The sequence below is a fragment of the Myotis lucifugus genome, unplaced genomic scaffold, assembly GCF_000147115.1.
Source record: "Myotis lucifugus unplaced genomic scaffold, Myoluc2.0 scaffold_43, whole genome shotgun sequence".
Lineage (NCBI taxonomy): Eukaryota > Metazoa > Chordata > Mammalia > Chiroptera > Vespertilionidae > Myotis > Myotis lucifugus.
Genome location: NW_005871091.1, coordinates 6,601,084 through 6,607,149, shown reverse-complemented (window position 1 = coordinate 6,607,149; position 6,066 = coordinate 6,601,084).

Here is a 6,066-nt window from a genome sequence, read left to right as displayed (position 1 = left end):
TTTGAATCCTAAATCTATCTCTCTGTAATCATGAAGGAGGAACACAATGAAGAATATAAAACACTGAACTCAAAGCAGAATGGAAGAGTATCTCATACCCAACAGCACTGATTTTAAAAAGCATTAGAAAAAATGAATGATAACTGCAAAAACAGGTAAAGTTTCATGTATTTATCTATTCATGATATTATTAAATTAATCAGCTCTAATAGATTTCCAATAATATTGCATATGTACCCCTTATCGTTTTTTTAAATGTATCGTTATTTTTGAATGTATTGAAGATATCCTCATTTTCCTCCTATTGACTCCCACCCTGCACCAGCAACAACCCAACCCTGGGGCCTTCACCTCACTATTGTCTGTGTTCATGGGTTATGCATATATCTATATAAGTTGTTTGCTCAATCTCTTCCCACCCACCTCCCTTCCCTCTGAGATTCATCAGTCTGTTCCATGCTTCCATTTCTCTGGATCTATTCTGTTCATCAGTTTATTTTTACGTTTCACAAAGACTTATGATACATGATAAAGTTTTTTACATTTCATATTTTGCATAAAAATAAATACGTAGTTGCTATAGAAATTATACTTGCAATTCTTACAATTGGCAATAATAAAAGAAAAGAAAGTTTTATAGTATGTAGAGAGGGTAAAGAGTAACAGAACATGGAACCCAGAAGTTCAGCCTTGTGATAAAGGTAACTTAAATAAAAACACACAAATGACATTGGAAATGTGCTTTTTGTAGAGAAAAAAGTAGAGGTGTGATTTTATTGATACCAAGATTAAGCATCCCAAAATATGCTTAAGAATCTAATGATAAATAGAATCCTTGAAGCAATTTTAACACAGATAATCTCTAAACTATTTCTCTTGAATGATCCTTGGAGTGTCTACATGAGTATGTCAAGTGACATAGACCACTACCTTCCAGAGTAGAGCATTTTATCTTTGACTACCTTTGGCTTTTAGAAGATCTAGCTATAAATTTTGCTTATTCAAATCTTCCAATTTCATTTTTTGTTTGCCTCATCAAATACCAATATCTATTGGATTTCAAATATATGCAAAACTAGACACACACAAAAAATGGAAAGATAGAGACTAATATCAACAGCTAATTTCCAGTCTATGCTCAGATCTGGAGATATAAATGAATGAATGAATGCCAAATAAAAGTTGACAAAAGTTTCAAAAGCTGGGTAAAGAAAGTAGTCAAAGACTGAGTGAAGGAAAGCAAAAACCTCTGGTAACAGAAGTTCACCGCCATGTTCAGAGAACAAGCTATGGGACAGCTTTTCTCTTTATCACATTACCATAGGAAGACCATTGCCTCTTGCTGCTCCTTCTGGGGAAGGAAAAAATATATAAAACTACCATCATGGTGATACTAGAGTTATGAGGTGCAGGTAGAAATCAATGAAAGATAATTCTTCTTTTCCTGTCCTTTAGCCAAGGATTACGTCCAACCAAGAACATCTCCTAATGGAGCGAGTCCCTATATCACCCAATGGGAGTGAAGCAAAAGAGAGTGATCAAGACTATGACTGAAAAGTCTCCCACCCATCAGGAGCCATATTGTTAACTGCAAGTGGGCAAAGTGTATTAAGAGTTTAAATGTTAAACTTTTTTTTGTACCAATGTTAATAACTTCACAGTATTTCTGTGTATGGATGTACAATTACTTGACCAAACTATTTTAGCACAATAATTGTTTGATACAGTTTATTTTTTAATTGAATTTTGTGTCTTGTTTTTAATTTTATATGACAATAAACCACCGCATTTTTGACATATGAATTAATTTTTCTTTTTACTCATGTCATTCATTTATTCTTTAGAATTTTAATGGAATTATAAGTGTATGTGCAAGGCAATATCCCATCACTGTTATACTTTCTGCTATTTACTACTTCTAAACATTATATTTTAGTTTAAGACTTGGGGTATTAAATTCTTTTGTTATCTCGGCCAATTCCCTGGTAACTTCATATTGTTATATTAGTTTTTCATTAATCATTATTAATTTAAGTGACAAAAAAGGACAAACTGTATGTCAACTGCTTCAGTTGATTTAGCAGAAAAAATAACTTCCTTTTAGGAAGAGAAAATATATTGGAATAATGGTATAGCTGAGCATGAAAGATGCGGCCTTCTAAGCATATTCCAGGTAGAAGAGGTTTACATTAAGAAACGTAAATATCTCTACATAAGAGATAATCAGGAATTTTTTTTTTCTTGTAAGGGGAGGAAGGAAAACTGGCATTTGGTACTGGAGAAAATTATCCTACAAGGTAAGGGTGAGACAAACAAAGGGCATAAGAAAGCAATAAGGAAATTCCCATTTATGTATAATGGACGTCTAATTTTAGGACAGTGATATTTAGTATGTAAGTTTTTTCATGCCACATCTATTGTTATCATCTCCAACCCCAACCTGTACCAGTAGGCTTATTTTAACGTTATTTATGGAGAATAAATGAAGAGTTGACTGGAAAAATGGTAACAGTAAAGAGGACAAAAAAGAAGTTTGAAAGGGGAGTTAAGGGGAGCACCATTTGTAAAACAAGCTTAATAAACTATTAAAAATATTGTAATAATACTGAATCCTCCTAAAATTTCAAATAATAGAGAGTTGTAAAATCCCAAAGTTCATTTCATTACATTTAAAGTTTTGTTATTTAGACATAAAGGTCATCTATAGAATGCTAAAGGTTTGGCATAATCTAGAACACATTTATTTAATAAAGAGATCTTTAATTTTCAATGATATTAGAGCTTTTAATTGTTGCCTCTAAAAAGTATGGGTATTAATTATATCCAGTATGTTTAACTTACCTCTTCAGAAACCTCTTTCATGGCATCTCTCCGATTTATACATATTTAAATGTAGGTAACTATATTCAAAACATATTTTTCTAACAACTTTATATCAATTTAACCCCTTTTAATTTTTTCTAGGTATAGTTGAGTCTTTCATAGAATTCATGCAGGAGGGGTATATTAGTTTTCTAAGGCTTCCATGATAAAGTACCACAGACTGGGTAGCCTAAAAAATAGAAATTTATTTTCTCACAGTTCTGGAAGCTGTGATCACAGTTCTTAATCACAGTTCTGAGATCAAGGTGTCTGCATAGTTTCTTCTGAGGCATCTTTCTTCTTCGCCCTCTTCAGGTGGTCTGTCCTCTGTGTGCCTGTGTCCTAAGCTCCTCTTTTTAGAGAGAAATCAGTCATATTATATTGAGGTTTGCTTTAAAGACCTCACTTAATCATAATCACCTCTTTGATGTCCCTATCTCCAAATTATGAGGTACTGGGGGTCAGGATTTCAACATACAAATGTTTGGGAACCGAATTTTGCCCATGAAAAGAGGTATATACGACTAGTTTATTTTTAGGTTTTAATCACTCAGAATCCTAAAGACGGTGGGGTTTGGAACTCACAGATTCAGTAGAGCAGTATGTACTTATTATTTTGGTAAAAATTCCTGCATCTGGAGAGAAGCTTTAGCATCTTACTTGACTCTGGTTTGATTATATTCCAGGACTACCATGAAGATGTACTGAACATGCTACCATATTGGAGGAGTACAGTCTCCCATTCAGTTGATGATCTTCCTGTCATGAAAGTTGCTTGCCACCTCTAATTTTGAATAAACACCTAAAACACGATGGTGAAAATATCAGTTTTTTAAAAAATCTACTCTCCATACTATGTGTGTCTATTTCCCCGTGTGTTCTGACCTAACTCAAGACACTTCCTACACATACATAGTTGTCTGTGGCTCTGTTTTGTCAAAGCATTAAAATAGTCTTAGATAAAACCATCTGTTTTTCTTACTCTTCTATGTTGACTTTGCCTTCAGCTCTTGAACGTCAGAATTGGGATATGGAGGGATCCTTATCTCCTTTACCTCATAATTCCTTTGTCAGGAATTTCAGAATTCCCTCCAAGTTTGAAGTTAGGTGTTTGCTTTTATTTCCTAATTTCAACACTGACCTTTTTCTTTTTCTTTTCCTTTTTCTTTTTCTGTTGTTTGATTGTTGACACTGTTCCCCACCCCAATCCCTTCCTTCCCAATTTTTGTAATCTGGGTTGGTTCTTATATGGATTCCAAAGGCTTATTTCTACTTAGATGCTCTAAATATCCCCAAAATTGTAGTATTCAAGTCTCTTGTTCCTAGTTTTCTCCACTATAACACATTTCTCTGTCACACTTTGAAGTTTAGTGCATGAAATTTGTGAACGGGTAGTCCTTTTGAGGTAGCTAAAAATCATCATCATGAAACAAGATTCTTGACCTTAAAATTAAGATCTATATCATTCAATCAATATCAGGCCATATTATTTTCCTAAGTTTACTCAATCACTTTTGAGTTTCAAATATTCTTTCAATTGAATGTGAAAATACGTATACATAATCTGGTCTTAAACTTATTTTTCATTCTCCCATTATCATTATACCTTTTTCTTTAATCCAAAAATATGTCAATATCTTTCCAAAATATGTTTAATATTCCTGTTTCTTCGTGTTTTTATCATACTGTTTACTTATCTTAGAATATTGCTTTCTTTCATTATATCTGTCAGACATTTTTATACCCCCAATATTCCTATTTAGGCAACTAGCTTCATAGCAGGTTTCCAGTCTATCTTCTATAATCTAAACCTAAGACTCCAGGTAGGTTTCTACCAGAGAAATATCAACGTCTCCTTATCTTCATAAGCAGGAATCAGAGTAAACATGGGAAGCAGTACAATCCTTCCAAAGGAATCGTGGTTACACTCTCCATCAGTTCCTCTACTCAGGACTGGCTTCATTGACCAGTGAAGTTTCATAGGGCCCAGCACTAAAAAAGGACCCTGCACTTAGGGTTTAATGTTCAGCAGCTACCATTTTGAAAATCTTACCTTTGAATTTGTGTTTTGTACATAAGTCCTATCAGATAATGTAGGATTGTTGTGGGTAGGGTCAGATATAAGTGAAGGCCTTGCAGCATCTGGGGCTGGGCAAGGTGGCAGCAATTCCTCACTCCTGCTGGCAGCTCCATGGTGCCTTCCAAAGGACTTGGGGGGCCTCTCATCCACTCTCTATCCAGATACTGAGAGCATCCCAGCATGAAAGTTGTGATCTCTTGGGGTCTGCATGGGTCAGGGTGGTGGGTTCCTGGGAAAAGGAAACTGATTGCCTATCCCCAGACTCAGCCCTGCATTTTCATTTTTAACTGTGCCCCTCATATTATGTACAGACCATTCCTCCAAAAATCCTCCAACAATGAACCATTGTATAGCAATTATTCTAAGGTAATAGGAGTTATTTTTGTCCAAGTTACACAGTTCAACATTTAAAATTAAACAAGAGCAACAAAGACCTCACAGCCACTGATTATAGTTTTTTGCTCTTGAATGATTTCAATAAATATCATTATTAGTTTAAATTGAATTAAAGCAGTCCTAACGGTAAGATTTTTACATATATGAATAATTATAAAGCACATATAAGTGTAATCTGAGAAAACAGCTCTATATATAAAAGTTAAGAAGGGACATTTCAACATAGCATGGCATATAGGACATGTGTCCAGATTCTGGACCCTACTTTTCAGATGAGTAGTATTCTTAAAACATTTGTTAGTTTCCAAGTATATTTTTATTTATTATTACTTTTTATTTGTTTAAACCTAAAATATGCCTGAAACAAAATAGATGCTCAATATTTAATTACTTTCTTACTCTAAAATCTTTGATTATTAACTCAGAAAAGCATATTGAGTTACTAACTATATCACATAGGCCATGGCCTGGAAATACAAACATTGACACAGAAAGAATAAAATTAATTTTAATAATTAAGTGAGAAATTTAGCATTTTCCAGAAGATCTTAAGAAAGGATAGATGGGGCCTTGGAGGGGAAAAAAAACACACACACAAAGGATAAGTAATTTACACACTGTGACTGTTGATATTTAGTGAGAATTACTGGAAGGCAATTTAAGAACATGAGTGAACTCTTTTGTTATATATCAATGACATATAGTACTCTTCAATGAAATATATCCAA